This window comes from Osmia lignaria, chromosome 15 (assembly GCF_051020975.1).
Source record: "Osmia lignaria lignaria isolate PbOS001 chromosome 15, iyOsmLign1, whole genome shotgun sequence".
Lineage (NCBI taxonomy): Eukaryota > Metazoa > Arthropoda > Insecta > Hymenoptera > Megachilidae > Osmia > Osmia lignaria.
The window spans coordinates 2,007,637-2,026,965 of NC_135046.1; positions in this window are offsets into that span (position 1 = coordinate 2,007,637).

Here is a 19,329-nt window from a genome sequence, read left to right on the forward strand (position 1 = left end):
TGCACGAGTACACAGTTTCTCCGTAAAAACCGGCTTGCCCGGCTAAAAGTTTCAATCCGTGAACAAGAGTCCGCCATTGAACTAGCGTATGCTGATTAATAAAAGGACCGAAATCAAAAACAGAAAGAGCGATCGCAAAAATTGCCTGTTTTGGAAACCGTGAATGCTAAACGGCTGAACTCTTCGTATCTCGTCCTAAACTTATAATTTGGGACTCCATGGTGTTTCAAATTCATGGGACCCAAAATGAATGAATTTTCTGATTCTCTGGTCAACCCTTCCGGTCACCCGAACAACTACCCACGACATTTTATCATCGATCTTTCGCAGCCTATACCATCCAGCCCTTACAAAACTGTTCAAGATAGTACGGGCGTTATATCTTACCGTGCGCGTTTCGCGTTCTTTTAAATAGGGACTTGCAAAATATTCATGGACGATATTCAAGCCCCATTCAAATACTTGTCTCCCACACACATATATATACACACGTATGTGCACACTTATAAACTGGATGTATATAGGTACGTACGGCACGGTACTTACCCTCCACCAGCGAGAGCCGACCGAGGCGGAGGGTGTATTTACGTTGGCGTACGTTCGGATAGACAGGAAAGGAGGGAGAAAGGTTGGAAAAGGGGGAAAACCGAGGTGGGTTGAGAAAGAGAAAGATGGAGTCGCGTTAACGCGGTATCCGCGGGTTTCGCGCTCTGCCCCATCATAAAAGAGCCCCCACCGTCTGCGCATCGGGTGTATCTTTAGAAATATTGGTTAGATTTACATATTTTACCGCAAAAGAGAAGTGTACCCGGGGCGAAGTAAAGGAGAGGACCGGTGTTTGGCGGAAGACGAGAGAGAAGGGATGGGGGTGGGTGGTGTGTTGGCGATAGCGGTGGCCGTTGGTGGTCGCAGCAGTGGTGGATACTGGGAGGAGTTAGATGGGAATCCAGCTCGAAGTTGCTTGAATGCGGGCGGCTTCAGAGATGCTAAATATTAATACCTACTAGTGTTCCTTTTATGCTCTGTCTACCCCCACCACCGAACCCCTATCGCTCTTTTCCACTAAGCACCCACCACCACCACCACCATCACGGTATACCAGCCGCCAAACCTACCACCACCACCACCACCACCACCGCCACCACCCCCTAGAGCTAGTACGTTGAAGATGATACGCGTGTGCGTTCTGTATCTCTTTCAACGGTGTCTTCCCTTCTCTTTTACGATCTCCTCCATATACACCGGCTAGGTATTCGTTCGTTGGTCGCTTTGGACGTTGGCGAGCTACCGCTGTTGCGTTTACACACGTTTGCCTCCGGCTTCTCCTCGTTCGATGCTACCTTTTCCCGCTAATAACGAATGCGTACTCGATAATACAAAAGCTGGACGAGCAATTTACCTCTCTGTCACCCCGCACGATCTCCGGCCCGAATGGCACCGAGGTGTTTCTGAGTACTTGTGTCTGGCTCTCCGAGTAGGATGGCTACTGAAGGGTGAACTCAAGTACACACTAGTGTGGACTCTTTTAACCCTTTACACTCGAAGGTATTTTTCAGGGGTTGGAAAGAGCTACGAGGAGGTAAGTTGAAATTTATATTCTAGTTTCGAGCCAACATTGCAGAGGAGGTTAAAAGGGACTTGCGTAGACATGAAACGAAAGTAATAAATCTAACGTTACGTTCGATGTTTCGAAAGCAACAAAATCACCCGGTACACCCTTCTGACGTCGTCAATAACACGTTCTCATGCACGAAGGAACACAGTATGCACCAATAGAATCTCCATATTGGCAGCAATTACTTTTTTTTTCCCCCGTGTCCGTCTGCGGCAATAACCGTTCTCAACCAAGGGTGATAACGGGCAAAAGGCAATCGGCAGCAGGTTTGTCTGTCTTTTTTTTTTTCTTTTTCCACCAACAAGCCGAGGGATGATTTAAAAAAGGCGATTGCAACAAGTCACCCCCACGGTCTCTGGCTCGTTCACAAAGGGTGTACGAGGAGTCGCGTCGAAGTGCGGCACCCAGCGTGCGATTCAATTAATAAAATTCATTCGAATGCGTCCATTAATTTCTTTCTTTTTCTCCTCCTTCCAGTCGGAACACGAGCAAGAGGGCAAAAAGGGTTCCGAGTCACGTCAAGTCGAGCGGCAGTCACATCGTTTAAAGGAACTGGCTTGAGGGGGAGGGTTGGAGGGGGGGGGGGGGGGGGGGGGTGGAAGTAGGTTGGAAGAGGTGAGCTCACAGGGGTTTGGGGGCGCAAATAAGGCGGGTCTTCAGACCTCTGAGTATAAATAAAAAACGAACGAACGAATAAATATCCAACAAGGAGCGACAGAAGTCGAGTGGCGGCGGTTACCGCCTCATTCCAACCTACACCCTCTACTCTCTAACCTAGCGAAGGGTTTCACGACGACCACCGACGGGAGAAGAAAGAGCCACACCGCAAAAGAACGTTTTAATTAATATTATTCACTTCTTAACTAACGATCAAAAGGGAGCACCGTGCGGGATGATGCTGGATCCTCCCGAAGAAAATGGTTTAACCAAAGAGCCTCTCTGAAGTATCACTTACGATCTATGCACCTGGATAGATACACTCTCTTTGATGCTCACTTTTTAACGTTTATAGCAATATGAAAATTACATTACTTCTGAACCTTTATTAGATAAAAAATAAAAAATAAATACAAGCCACAACGATTTCCAGAACAAATCCATCCAAATAGTAAAAAATTGCAGCAGTCATAACGCAATAACGGAACAACAGGACCGGTAGTCCATCAAAAAAACAAATAAAAAACACATTGTTTACAAATATCAATCATATTCTGATACAAGCGGGTTCACGGTCAATTGTTCCCTATGGAATCGAATCATCCATCGTATGAGTTTGTTCCGTAGAAAATTTCAATCCATGAGAAAGCAATTTCGCGAGCACTGGTTTGCTGCATCAATTTACGCGAAACGCCGTCGTCTACTTGACAAACGATCAAATTCTCTGTGCAAAGAAATATTCGTATGCTTCTCTGTTTCCTTCTTCCCTTCGTTCGTGGGTCGAAAGCATCCGTTACCTATACGTTCTGAATACATTTATACAACGCCTCGCGTCATCTCCTACCCTCCACGATATTATAATGGCGCGCGTAAAGGAAACCGACAGATGATACATGAAGACGTCAAACACGACGCTTCGCGGTAACATTTGGAAAATGTGGCCCCTCTTTCGGATACGATTTTAATAAAACAGAAAAGTGTACCGACCGAATGAAATATGAATGAAAGATTTAGCTAATTAATAAATTGCTTAGCAAACGCGTAGGAATCCAATTGTAACCATTGAAAAATGACGCATCAATTTGTAGTAATTTGTTGGCAACAAGAAACGAACCGTGTTTCTTCAACGAGTTCCTTTCTCCATAATTCAATTCCGATCGACAGGAAATCGCATTGAACGCTATAACTCGAGCCACGAAGAGATCGAGGGTGAGAAAACGAAAGGAAGAAGGAGGCAAAGAGCCAAGGGTTGGTGGACTCCTTTCACGAACGTTGAACTGATTTTCCACTTGTGGGATATTCAATAAGGTAACGCCAAAAGAAGAAGCCTTAAGGAGATGGAGGGAACGTTGAGGGGAGTTCGACGTGAAACAGTCGAACGTAAAAGATGACTGGGGATTACAAACTGACGAATATACAGGGTGTCGTATAATTACTTATACGAAATAAAGCCTGGTGAAAAAAAAATTCATGCATCAACTTGCGTTGCACCAATACGTAACAGGCTTTAAAATTGTCCAACGAGAAAAAGAGAATGCCTAAATATTCACAAAGTCTAAAAAGATGACAAGGGTGAGGCTGGTCGTTATCGAACCGAGCTACCTTTCTTTTCCCCGGCGTTTCGAGAGCATCATCAAGCAGCGAAGATGAAAGGTAGCTGGTGCATAAAAGCTATTCCCAAATGCCAAGCAGCGGTGACGATGTCGGTGATGTTTGAAAGGCCTTCCTCGTCGTCATCGTCGGTGTGCGACTATGGTCAGTACTGGTATCAGTTCAGCTTCTCACCGACGCGTCGGTCGCCGTAACGCCGGAACAGGATGGGCGGACGTAGCAAGAAGCGGAGCACACACGCGATCCTATGCAGTCAATAGATAATACACCGAGTACCGGGAGAGTTCTGTGAATGGACCTGCCCGAAGATCAAACAGCAACCTAAACCGCTGTTTGTTTTTCATCACACCCCTGATCTCTTATGCGACCCCCGTTTTATTCAGAATTTAGGTTAGCGGCTGGACCGATATGTACATATATATGTATACATATACGCAGGTATAGAAACGCACATAACTTCAACAAGCGCACGTCCATAGATGATATCCACAGTGTGTGGGTACACCGTATCGACTCGTTCTGCCTTTACAAACCTCCAACATCTTTTCGTTTTTTCTTTTTTCTTCTTCTTCTTCTTCTTCTTCTACTTTTATCCAACGCTACTCTCTTCATCCCTTTTCCTACACACCAGCCTCTGTCTCTATTATTCGGCTTTCTTTAAATTCTACCCTCTACCGGGTTGTACTCTTTTTTCCTTACTGTTTGAAAACTATCCGGGGATACATTGGAAGTCAGTGGTACACCTGTGTACATGTACGGCTTCACACGAAGATGGTACTCGATTCACCTTTGGGGATATCTTTGTGGAATAAATGCGTACTGTGTCGGTGATGGGAGTATACGGGGGATGTGTCTCGAAGGTACTGTCGCTGCAAATTACTTTGTCTAGCTCGTCTGCCCGGGGAAACTTCAATTGGATTCGGGGAAAGAAATTGGGACGGGTTCTTGGTAACTACGATTTGTGAATATTGTGCTGATAAGCGAGAAAAAAAGGTTTTAGTCAATTATTGATGCATATTAAAATGGTTCAAACGACAGAGAGGATAAATATTATTTAAAAAATAGGTAACTTAGTTGAATAATTTCATGTTAAGCGTGCCATCTTACGACGACCTAAAATCTATACGCTAACGCTTATCTATCGATGCATCAAATTCATTTCGATTGTCAGAGGTGGCTCACGAGAAGAGAGTTATAACAGTGTGTTTCGAAAGCCGCGAGCTCACGGCTTTTCACGTTATTCCCATACAGAGCAAGTATCCGAGAGCATTATCTTCGTGCATAATGCATACACACCGGCAGCAGAAGCAACCTCCCCCCCATTTATAGCGTAGCTGGATCCTCGGCACCCGGTTAAAGTGGGAGAGGGTAGGTGGGCAAAAGGGGGTCGGTCTCTCTTTTCCCTTTTTCCTCCCGCTTTTTTCTCCGGCCAAGTATTTCATGTTATTTTATTGTGTTGCGACTCAATAGTAGCTTGCTACCCCTGGCTGTTGCCGTTTCCATGTTGCGTATGTGCGAGAGAGGACACACACCGAAATAACGTGTGTACGATGGCGCCACCATACACACATACGGCAGAGAGATACCTTGACGGTGGAGTCACCGAGGAATCGAGGGATGAGAGGGACAGGGGTGCATGCAGATACACTGAGTACTTAGCATTAAGTATTCAATGCAAGGGGATCACGTATTATCACTGACTCCCTTGGCCGCGGTATATTTATTTATTGCTAACCGGTATGAATCTTGCGGTACAAAAAAAAAGGGGAATACTTTATGCGCAGTATTCCTACCCTCTTTTTGATTATATTAGACTGTTTCATAAGTTCATGGGGCTCTTATCCCGAATTTCAGACTGAACTATACAATGATCGACGTCCTAACTTAAAATCCTATGTAGGCGATGTTTTAAAAATTTCTTGAAAGACATTTTTTGTTAAATAAAAGAATAAAATGGAGGATCGGTAGAATTTAGTGACGTTGGTGGCGTAGAGAGGAACGGAATACGCTTGAGAGCAGAGCGAAGTGAAAAAGGGACGATGGAAGAAAGGCAGAGCTTGTTTCGCAAACAGTTAGGAAACAGCTAACGCCGAGGATAAAGTGGTATCGGAACGAGACGATCGTCGAACAGATGCCGGGCCATAAAACAACCGCTTCCTCTTTTCCACCCCCTATCGCTCTATCCACCCCTGCGGAGCAAGCCAACTAGCGTTTCTCCTAATGGGCCAAGACAAACTGCGCCCCGCTGTTCAGTGTTTAGTGTCTGCCTGCAGGGGTTGCCCAGAGAATTTCTTCCAATACCCATTATCTCGAAACTTCGTCTTTCTATCCCCCCTCCGCACTTACAAACCCTTGTGTTTTCTTCGTGGTTTCTTTTATTTCGCCAATGTTATTCGAGTGTACATCGAGACACGATAACAGCTGATGTTCCCTTCGAATTCATTGGATAACTGATTTCCTGCACAAGTATGCAGTTTGAAAATGACGTTGATTTCCCTTATCAGCAAAAAATTTCCAGGATTTTCGCCAGACGCATCATCAATGTTTTCCCAATTAAACCGACCACATGTGACAGCGTTCTTTCATTTCAGCTACCTTTTCACAGCTGAAATCGTTATCATCGCGTCAAGGTTGCGGCGAGGAAGAGGGTGTGCAATCCGAAATGCAGCGATGACGATAGAGAACGAACCATTATTTCGCGTTAAAAACAAGGGAACTCAATGTTCACCATTATCGCTGAAGTAACGACTCCTTTTAGGGTCGCGATACGGACAGCAAAGGGTGCCCTTTCTCTTTGGTTCAGCATCAATATGCCAGAGCGTAACAGCAGGAACAAATGAGTGTCATTGAGAGGTGTCACATCGTGGCATGTTCGTTTGTATTTTCCGCATGCTCGTTACCAACCTACAACAACACGATGCATTGTCGTTGAGCGCCAGTCCCGCTCAAGTGTTTCGAGCCAGCAAATTACAAATAATCAGGAGCCACCACCGTGATTGTCTCTTTCTGTTTGCTCTAGTGCATCTTCGTCTGTCGACACTTACACCACTTCAGTGGCTACGAAACCGTATCGTCGAAACTACCTCTCCTCCACCCCCTTCTCATGTTGTAATAAAGACAATCGTTTCGAGAGACCAATTTTTATTACTCCTTTTTTTGTAAACAAATGACTTGTTAGTCCAGAATGAAATTGAATCAAATTGTATTTGAGGGTAGAAGTGATTGGAAAAATCTAAGTTTGTTCTTCTTGATTATCACTAAACTGTAACATCGTTTTTGTATATCTCCCTGATTTTTTATAAACGAAAAAAGAGAAAAAGAATGGACGAAATATCTATTTGTGCATTCACTGGATATAATACATATTTGCTGGTACATGTGGTGCATCGTTCCAGAGGAAACACAGCTTTGAGCTATTGTTGCTGGCGTTTAGGTTAATTGGTAATTTGACGAAACCCGTGGTCCGTTTCGATGCCGTAAACCGGCAACGCGCGTTCAATGCCGTTGTGGAAACAGTAGCCGAAGGCGAGGTGCGATTTCTCGCGAAATCGAGGAGATCGACCTTGTATTTCAGATATAACATGTAATTTGGATTTGGTATCAATCCTTCTCCAAAGATCATTCCATAGATACCATGAACGGGAATGCTGTTAATTAAACGGACTAAATCAAAGTAATTGCAACGAAAATATACGAAGGTACATTTGGATATATTTTCAATGCAAATTTTTTACTTCGAACAAATCAATTTCCTTCCTTCCAAAAATATATTAAATATTTGATGAAAGTTTTATAAGTGCCAACACGAATTAGATAATACTTATTACTTAACAAAGTGTGATTTATAAAAAGAAAAAGAGCAAGGACAATCGAATTGAGATTAAATCGTCGACGGTCGATCTCTGACAGATCACGTAGCTCATAAACGCAGCATAGCCCAAAGCCATATCGACTACTAAGCAGTGTGTAGCTCGAATATAGCATAGTATATGCAGTGTATACGCCCATAATTACCTTTACCCTTAATTATCTATCCAATTAGCCTCAAGCTATTATGATTAAACCTATACTGTAAGTTTATAATAACAATTAGTTATTATCGACCGCCTCTGCGACCTCGTAATTCTCACTTTCCACGCTGAATCACTTTGTTACATTCCGGATACCAAAACATACCCAGAGGGCGTCATGTAACTGGTCGTACAGTTGGCGAAATTGAAATTTTAAGTAAAAGCATGGAAGATTAGTTTATTACAAAAAATTTGTAATTGGTCGAAATCATGCGAAAAATTATTTAACGAACATCGAAATAACATCGTTTCGCTGTACTTTCTTCATGGGATTTCTTGTTATTTTAGAAGAGATATATGTTCGCGTACTAAGGATAATTGACCTTTGAACGCTTTGCTACGAAGAATAACATGTTTAACGAGCTGAAACATTTGTATCTCATCGGTGTTATTATCTCCTCCTTCATGGATGAAAAATCGAGTTAATTATCCGATGGTATAATGACTCTAAAGCACAGGGACCAAGAGCGCCGAATTAACGACCATCATATTTCTGTCCAGTGTCCTTTCCTTTTACTTCTTACCAGATAGAAATATAATTATTACGAAATTTCTTGATGACCTATTTATTCAACGGTTATTCACATTATTCGCCACCAGCGTTGCCAGATATTTCGCGAATACAGTTACTTGAAATCGTCCATAGTCGCAGGATTTTTAAATTGATGATGATGGAAATGACGTAGATGAACGAGACGAAAACGTTCATACGAATTTTGGACAAAAGTGATGGGGTTATAGAAATCACCGATGAATTCCACGAGTTGACAATAGGAAATCTATCACAGCGACCGCATCTGGATTCGAGAAACTCGATATGCAAAGTGAAAAACAAAACCTGGTACTGGTTGACAGACGAACCTTTGATACCCTCTTCTGAATAAAGGGCGTATGGAAATCAGCCAAACATCTGATAGAAAATACGTTAGGCTTCTCAATTACCGTTCCCCCATCACTTTATATAAAATATCGACGGTAGCATTTTTATGAAAATGGGGAAAAGTCGCAAAATTCGAAGGTCTGTATTTTTCAATAAAAATTTCACGTCAATTCGAAACCCTGATCCAACGTCTCCGGAGGAGCATAGGGTCCCATGTTAAAAAGGACGCGTAACGACCGGTTACCCCATTAATCGACCCCGGCGCATCTCGAGGAATAGAAAACTAGGGAGTCCTAACACTATATCAAAGTTCATCGACCAGTTTCCTTCGCAGAACGAAAAAAAAAAAAAAAGAAAGAAAGGACTACGAGACCACGTGTCTATACACCTTTCCCTTGCCCATACACACACCTTTCACTGAGGCCTTCTATACGCTTCGGTTACGTATTCAAATGTGTTCACGTTTGGCGCGGTTGGATTTCAAGGTCTCGCCGCGGTCCATCCTGAATACGCCCACAAATTTATCATTGAGTATTATTCATTGAAGCGTCAATGGTGCCATTTGAATATGAAAAGAAAGAGCCGAGTGAATGGTTCGCCCCGGTAGCTCTACGTGTACGCCAGCCTGTGTATGTATGGAACGGGGAAACTAGATGGCAGCCTTCGATTATTTAATCGATTCAAAATATATTCAGGAGCCCTACGAAGGGATTTCTTTTTGTCTAACTTCCTGCAGATATTCGCTGGCCAGACTATCGTCTTCGAAAGCGACGGTACGGTGGTGCTGGTGGCGACCATGACCCGGACGAAAGGGAGGCTAAAGCAAGAGCAGACGCTGGTAAATCGTCGCATACGTGCTCTCTTGTCGCGTGACAACTTATGAAGGAAACGACGTGTCACGCGGGTAAATGGTCCTACCCGACTCTGCTCGGCTCACGACAGACCCGATGAAAAGAGATGTCAGACAGTGGTTAGGACGCGATCGACTTTGCCATGACCGTGTGTACGACGAAATTTGATTCCATTGTTTTCGACCTACAACCGCTTTGTATGTGCCAATTTAAGGATCATGAGTGGGGAGGACGATTGACCTAATCTGATTATATAAATTATTTTACAATATTATTTTAGCCCTTTCATCCCGTTTACCTTCACCGTCCAATAAAATCATTGAATTAGAAATAATTAGCTCCCCATTTGATTTTTCTTGTTCATCCATGTGCGAATGAAAAATCCTGATGCCTTATTTTCCATGTGTTTCTGATCAAGAACTTAGGTAAGGATGTTCGAATTGAAGAACCTCTTTTCCACATCGTAACCACATAACGAGTGAATTCGGTTCACGGGGATGTTGCTTCCTCTATTCTATCGTTATCCTCTTTTCGAGACGAGAGCGTTCGATTTTTCCGGTTCATGGAGTTTCGCGTGGCCGACAAACAATAACCGATCGAAGAGAGAAGGGAGAACGATGAGAAGCACCAGCAGGCCGTATTTTACGGGGATTTGAACCGAAGACATTTTCACCGGATAAATAGTATAGTAGGCCCGGTAGGAGCGCGTTACACAGGACGCTCGAATCCTTATTATAAACTCTAACTAGCTGATGCCTCCTCCCGCCACCGTACACTTCGCCACGGGGTAACACGACGATACTTGATGGGATTCCTAGCCGATGGTGCGGACAATCCTATCTCGAAGCCCCCGTCGCACTTCAAATCACGCTTCTTCGTCTATAACCTTCATCGTACTGACATTTACACGTGTCCTATCTCCACTCGTGGTGTTGAAAGAAAAGAGATTTTGAATTTCTCTTCGGTCTCGATTAATATATTTTACGTTATATTTCCAATTTGGCATTAATTCATCCGCGGAGTTAATATTTAAAACACTCAAAATCCTCTTAAAAAGAGACATACAAAACTGACCACGGCATTCAAACGATTTACCCTACCTACGCCATCAACAAATCCCATTTCTCGAACGCACCGCCGCGCCGCTTGCTGCATCCTTCGCAACGAAAAAAAAAAGAAAGAAAGAAAAACAAGAAAAAAGAAGAAAAAATCATTGTCAAGTAGCTCGCGGTGCGTCTAGACGGCAACAATTCTTAAAAATGTCCTTTGTCCGTGTCTACTCGTCCAACGAACGCGGCTCTAAATCGTTCCTCGTCTATTCTCTTTCGTCGTTTCTACGAGGATTATAGCAGAGATCGTTTGCGCTCGCCACGGACGCGAGAGAGTCCCTTCAGCCTCTCGCGACAAGAATTTATCACGCGTGACGTATTTCCGAATGCAACGTCGCGTAGGCGACCACAAGGGGCGACAGACTCGAGGTGCATCCAGCTGGATATTAAAAAAATAAAATCTCGCACAATGAGAACTCGACTGAGCGCGAGCTGTCGTTCTCCTTTCATGTAAGAGTTAACGATTTCGTCGACGACAATTACACGATTCCTCTTATCCGCATCGAGGTTACGAATTATCACCGCGGAAACAGTAACCATCCGGCGTCTTTGGTGGTGTGTGTTTATTTTTTTTTTTCTTCTTTAGCCGCTAAAAAGGATACGGTTAATTGAGCGTGATAATTTAATGGTTCCTTCGGGTATCGGACCCGGGGGAAAAATGTGTTCATCGGCTTTTGCGACTTTCATCGCGCGAACCGTGAACGGTTTCTTCCATTATGCTCGGTTAGACGCGAAAAATGACGAACGTTGGAAATTACAACAACCTCAAGACTCGGTGTGTTCGGTCGTTACAGTGGATGTTATGGAACGCTGGAGAGGGGATTTCCTTGAGACTTTTTAACCAAGGAAATATCAAACGTAGATTTAATGGTGTTTCAAATTAGAGTTGTAGATTAAAGGATACTCATTGATGCTTGCAAAGAAAATAGTTGAGACTATTCAGGTTTAACGATAAATCAGTGAAAAGATCAGTGAATTCCTTCTTGTCCTATAAATGTTCAAGATCAATCTTCTCCGAGCAAATCGTCCCCCGGAACAAACTTTTAAAAACCACTGCAACCGTGATGCAGTGAATGTTGATAACACTCTCGAGAAACGAAAAGAGGAGGAAAATAGAAGAAATAAAGATGGGACAGTAAAGGCTGACAAGTTCTTATCGGTGATTATGGATACGTCAAAAAAAGAGAGGGAGTTGAGTGTTTAACAAGGACCGTCCACCGATGACGAGTCACCGTCGCTAATGATCGGGAGCCATTTTCTTTCATCTCGGGTGACACATCGAAACTCGGTGTGGTCCTCGAATTACCTTCCCTCAAGCATCGTCTTGATCGGCGACAAAAAAAAAAGATTACGCTCATTTTTTTCAACTGCCATTTCGAGCCCACCCGTACTTTCGTATCGCTGTTTTTCTCTTTCGTGCCATATTTTTCACTCGTCGCATTCGAAAACACAAAAATTGTAATATTCGATATGGCGTTCCGTCTGAATTTTGTAAACGCGAAATTTTCTACGCTCCAGTGAACGGAATTATTTCCGATAGACCGTTGAATCCGTACGAATGCTCATTTAACTCTGACCAGATGCTGCAAAAGTTATCTACTCGAAACTCTACCTTCGATAAATCTCATTACTCGCATCTGTCCAGGGTTTATATATCGGTAAGCTGCATCCACTTTTACACGGCAACGCTCCTTCTTTCTTTGTTTTTTTATTGCTGCACTTCCGTTTCACCGGTACGCCCATCAATTTCATGAAACTTCCACTCGACCGGCGAAAGCGAGGACACACCGGTGGCAAAGCTGAAACAAAATTAAAACTGAATTAAAATTTGATCAAAGTTTGCAAAATTGACGTTTGCAGTATTCGGATAGAAAAAAAGTGACCACCTGAATGACACGAATTTAAAAGAAAATATAAAACAATCGTATAAACCAAGGAACAAAAGAGTTCGAATCGATGCAGCTGTCATTCAGGGTCATCGGGACTCGATTCAATCAAGATCGACCTTCGTCTTACCTTTTGAAGCGAGAAACGAAGGGTTCAAGGTCTTCCGCGGGAGCAGAACGATATTCCCATGCAGGCAACCCTTTGACGGGTCGAACAGCGCGCACGGTATTGTCCGACGGTTTATCGGAATTGAAAGGGCGGGAGGGGGTAGAGAGATCGAGGCACCCAACGGAGATCCCTCGAAGGGTGCACACGTTTCCCGGTTGCGGAGAAAGCAAAGACCGCCTGTGCACCTGCGAACATGGGTGAATGGCTGCCTCTCGTAGGAGGCTAATATTTAAATAATGCAAGGGTACGCGGAGGTGGAACGGTAGATCGGGACCTTGATCTGAACCGCTGTATTCAAATGGACCTGATCGTTTGATAGCAACGATCGCGTAACCTGGTAAGCTTTAAAACGAGCCCAGTAGAAGTTCGACTAATATGCTTTCATAATATCGCAATAGAATTTGATAATATTTTTTTAATCCATTATAAGTGAACTATTGTTAAATTTTTTTTACAGATACGTGTTTATAGCTGCTTGAATTAACAACGTCAGGAAGAGTAGCAAAATGGCACACGCAGAGCAACGGAAGAAGCAAGCGAACGATACAGCAGGACAACGAAACTAGCTCCTGGCTGATTACGTATTAATACGTTCCTCTGAATCCCGTGCCGTCAGACGAACGAACGAATAGATGGACAGACATACGGGAAGGAAGGAAGGAAGGAGGAGGAGAAGGAGGGTGACGGAACGTCCCACTGCCCACGGCGTCCCATGGGATATATTCGGCCTGCTAGCTCGTGCTCTGATGAGAAAAATTACGAGAAATAAAAGGAGAACCGGCAGTGCGATTATACAAAACGGATATTACAACGGACCCACAGTTCTGTCTCTTATTAAACCCTCCACCTACCAAGCTGGCCAACCTTCAGCAACGAATTCAATGAGATACGCTGAGCTACAGGAAAGTTTCCTTTTTTTTTTAATTCTCAACCCTATCCTACCCATTCTATATCTCCAGGATACTGATTTAATAGACGACAGATGTCGATTCTTTTGCCTGGTTATGAATGTCTTGTAAAATTGATATAAAATAATGGTACCGACCGAGATTGAAGTTGAATCGTTGATCGAGTTGAAATTGAAATTTTACAAGAAACATAAAAAAGATAATTGTATTGAAAGAATAATCTTGAGCAACAGAAAACAATCGATACCAAGAGCGTACCCTGAGGATACTTTGATGGTTGCTACCCAAAGTCCGAATAATTAGGCTAAGCAATCGAAAGGACACACGATAACCTCTGGAAACTCAGGCAGCGAGATCTCTCAGATATGTACACGTCTCGCTTCCTCTTTGCACCTCAGCAAAGACGAAACATCCGCAGGCTAACATAGGCGTCCTTTCATAGGAAAGGAGTTCCCGACAGAGAAACGAGACGAACAGGAGGATGCAACGTTAGTTGGAGGAAAGTGTACCGGCGGGGGTAGGATGGGCAAGGAACCGTGGAAGGTCGACGAAGATGGGTATTTGTGTAATATTCCGTTTGTCTTACCTTCAGAGCATTCGCTAATGTACACAACGTAGCTACTGTAACGAAGACACTTGGCAAGAGGCAACCAGCACCACCGCTACTAAGATTGTTATTGTACAATTTGCTACATCTAAGGCATATCCTGATGTCGAGTGTGAGGGCAGCACCTTTGGACATCAGGCTGGGTATCACACAGGGTGTCTAGTTTGGTCTTCCTTTTGCCTGCGTACTGAGCAATGTCGGCGCAATCCTGCCTTGGATATTCTATTGTCCTCAATCGACCCATTCAAATCCCTCTTACCTACGTCAATTAACAACCTGTCGCTCGACCATTATTACCTATAACCGTAGGTAGATTTACTTTTAGGTACAATTAAGGTCAAGAACTTGAAGAAGAGCGTAATTGATCCGATAGTATCGGAGAAATGGTAGATGGACTAAAGTTTCCCTGTTGATTAAGATCAAAGTGAAGGACCAGTATTCCACGGGTTCGCCAGTTAGGACTCGAGTTTCAAATAACGAAATAAAAGTATTTAATGTTGAAATCTTAATTGAAATTAACAATTTGAAATTGTTACTTTCAACTTCCCCGGTTTGCCTTACAGCTTCCAAGGAATTATGCCGCCGTAAATGGCTTCGTTCGGCCATATTTACCAATCCCTAACCCCCTTCGAGTGACAGAATCGCGAGCGTGAATTGTGACTAGCATAGAAAGCCTTGTTTGTATGCTGCTAGTCTCTATCTTCTGGGCACAGAGGTAGATGGGTGGCGCACACAGTAGTAAAGTGGCTGGTTCTTACACAAATAAAACAGCACTTAGTACGAGTACTTACATCTCTCTCTCTACGTTTGCGACAACACAGACAATGGGAATGTGACATGTGCCCGGGACTAACGTGGAACAGCAGGTAACGCCGCGATACGAAACACGTATGCAAATCTACGCGGAGCATTCGCTTCGGTTCAAGCCAACCGACAGAGTTTCGGCAAAACTTGCTAGTTAAATCAGAGGATGCTAGTTATCGTACCTATACTCTCACTTCCCTGGTATTAAGAGAGTATTTCTAATGTAAAACGTGATTTTTTTACAGAGGTACCATATTTTAGACTTGAATCACAGGATGAAGTGTAAATGGAACTTTTGTATCGAATATTTTTGATAAATTTTAAAAAATAAATAGAGACATTCTCCCTCTGGTACTCAAAATTTAAATGTAATTAATATTAAAATGCATTCGATGCATTGTACCTTACGGCTACATAGATAGCCTTAACTAAGAAAAATAGTGGAGTATCGTCATCAAGGATGGACAAGAGAGAAGAAGATGACGCAGAAATGCCGTGGGCCGATTACTCGGGCCACCCGAGTACAAACAGCAGATCGCTTCGTAAATGCATGAAACACGATATGAAATGCACGAGTTCGGACGTTTTGGCATCCGGACAAGCAGACAATCAACTCATCGAGGCGTGTGGATGCATTTTTATTATATATTATAGACTGCCCAATGCTTTCCTCCATATCATACGTCACTCACGATGTCAGTCGCTAACGTACCGTCTCGAACGTATTTCATGTAACGGGTGTTCCACAAAACGAAATTTTAAACTTTTTGACACGCGTATGAATTCTAAGTATATTGAAAAATATTTTCTTCGGAAATTCTTCATTTCCTTTTTTATAAATTTTATCGGTGGAAATGTTTATTACAAAACGTATGGTACGATACCGTGCAATTATCTCCAGGCACAATTTCTCAGTAGAATACATGAACGAACCCTATTAATTCATCAATCAAACAGAATAGAAAGGTTAACTTTAATAACTTTCTGTCACCTGAAACAGGTGAACAACATTATACGAGGTAAATTAGAAAAATCATAAACAATTTTCTAATCATTCATCCAGGATGTGATGTAAGGAGGGGAAGAAACACCCAGTATAGATTTCGGATATAGGAGTATCGAGCCCGTATCAACCATACACATAATTACTATCTGATAGAGTTCGTTGTCTGTCGTGAAGCTTGATTTCATACTTGTTCTTATTTCCGAGCCGTCAAAGGTATCCTCATGGCGGTAGGACGGTCAATCTTGGATGGGGACCGAAGGCCCATATGGGCTCCTTCCCTCGTCTCGACCAATCACCGACCTTCAAACTCTACCTGTACCGCCGTACAATCGCAAAAGAAAGAAAAAAAGGTCTTTCGATTAGGCTTGCTTCGACCAGTTCGAGAACCTCGACCGTTTCGATGGCCGATCAACATTCATTCACTCCATCAATTTAAGAAACAATTAAATATAATAATTGAATAACTAATTTATCAAATTATTTATAAATATCATTTGTGTTGTTCCTTCATCTTTATTGAATTATGAATAAAATTTGATTTAATTTTTATTGATGTGTTGTACTGATTTTTTACTGAAGATGCAAAAATATCCTCGGTATAGTTACATTAAACGAATGCCCCAGGTGATATAATTTTTCGACACCCCAAAACCCTATCATTACAATGTCAACGAGCAGCTTTTTAAAAGATGTAGCTTCAATGAAATCTTCGATGTAACGTAATCAACGCAACACCTGTCGAAAATGCAGATTTAGGGTGCAGCTGCTTCCGCCGGCACGGACAAGCAATAATTCTTTGGGATACGAAGAACTCGTCCGTAATTTCGTCGTTTCTATTTCTTCTTTCCTTCTTTTCGTAGCGCGAAAAGGAAACAAGTTACCATTGTTGCCTTTACTCATAACGAACACTATTCTCTCTCAAGGAAACATCAATCTATTGCACAAATGATGAAATTAACTTTTATATCTTATTTTTTATTTGTAAGAATGTTTATTATTTTAATTACTTTCATTGACCTTCGAAGAGGGGTGGTTTTTTTTCAATTTCGCACAAAAGTGCTTCGTACGGACCCAGTGATCCTAATGACAATGACAGCCAATCACACGTGTGCGAACACACCGATCCCAAAATCCCAAAGCGCTATAGAGACAAAGTCTGTCACACACGCGAGCTCTTTTGTCACGATTTTGTCAAGCTATTCATCGACCTGCATTCGTCTCGATAGGACCCACTCTCCCACGCGTAACACCTATGGAACTTGTTTTCATCTTCCACCAAGCAGATGAAGTGACAAGATGAAGAAGAAAAAGAATCAGAGTTTATTTTGAATCGTTCGAGTGGAAAGTATTTTTCGATCAGATGTTTCATGGTAATCTAACCAACGATTTTATACAGGGTGTCCGTACGTGTACAAATAGGTAAAAAATATAAAATAAAATTTTTGTTGCAAAATGAAATGAACTCTCTAAAGGACTTCCATGATTTCTCACGAGCATTTGACAAAAAGCACGTTCGTAAAATGGAACAATAGTCGAGAAAAGATCCTTGACAAAGAAATCTTGAAGGGCAGTATCAATTCGAGATCGAATCCTTTGAATGGCTACTTTTATAGAAGACTCCCACTTGATCTGTCTCCTTTCACGAAACGGCTTAACCCTGAGGATTCAGAGAAATCGTGCAGCGTGGACTCAATTTCCTTTGAGGTTTTATCCTGATCGAAGATTTCTTTTTTTTCCTCCCTTCTTTATACCAATTTTCTTTCTCACCTACGCTTTATCACCGTCCGCTGTTGCAAGCATAGTCCAGTCACCTCGGTATTCTTTATTTAAATTTTCATGCAACGTGAAACACGATGATACTCATTGACAAACAGCTGTGTGATCGAAGCTCGAGCCTTGGGTAATTGTTAATGAATAAATATAAGTCCGGGACAATGGAGTTCATATAAAACCGGACGCGCTTGACAATAGTCTTCCGCCTCCTCGCGATCCTCATCGAGCGGCAGGTGATGTTTTGTTCCCTCGGGAGAACTCGTTTAAAATGAACCAATTCAGAGGATCAACTCGTTCGTGGTTACGATTTCATCAACTCTGTTCCTCCTTTATTTGTATAGACTTTCTGCTGTGATTTTAAAGCCTGGCCAACTCGATATCTCTGGGGCAGTTTTATTAGCCCTAGTGAAAACATTACTAAAGCTTGTTCAGAACTTTTCAATAGATTCGTTATTAGGATCACGTATGTATATGTGGCAATCATAACTTTTCATTTGACGACTATTGACTATTATTTAAATTAGTTCATAAATCCAAGTCAAAAACATTTTTATCAGAATAAATTAATAAAGTTGTCCATGGATCATCGTCAGCAAGATTCGTCCATTATTAGAATGTACGGATGAAGGCACATGGGAATTCAGTTCCATGCAACAGAGTATTGAAGCAGTTCTCCTGGTTCACCTGTGCTATCGTGGAAGAGGCGGCGACGGGTGCCGATCAATTAACTAATGATCGCTAATTAACGCTCCCCCAAGGCGGTAATACCCGATAACGCTGGCTCGACGCAGCAGCCTTACGTTAACCATCGCTCGTGGAGCCGGAACAATCTTGGCGAAGGCCTTAGTTTGAATTTAACCGTGGCTCAGCACCGTGCTGAGTAATCAAACAATTACGAGAGGGGGTGAAAAGGTAATGGTGGTAGAGGATGGTAGATGGGTATCAACCGTTGCAAACCGAAGCTTCGTGAAATTCAGACGGAGAGAGAGAATGGACGAAACGAAGGGAGAAATCGGACCGAAACGAGACTCTGTGTTAGCCGAATTACGAAATCTGCTTCGAAGACGATTTCAACAAACTAACATTTTTTCACGATAAAACGTAAATAGTGCAATACAATGTGTAAAAGGCGAAGCCACACACAGGCTCAAGATCACGAGCGAATGATCCAGGAACACAAATAACCACCGTTCCATTTACGACCCGTAAAAGTTCCGAAAGGGACGCGAAGGAAAGCAGCAACCAACAGAGTACTTGAAGAAAATTGAAAACTGGACAACATGCATATTCATGGTGATGGTTTTAATATGTGTTTTATGGCTTCTGCTTCCTCTGTTTTTCTCCTTTCTCTCAAACACTTTTTCATTCATACCTACTTTCCAA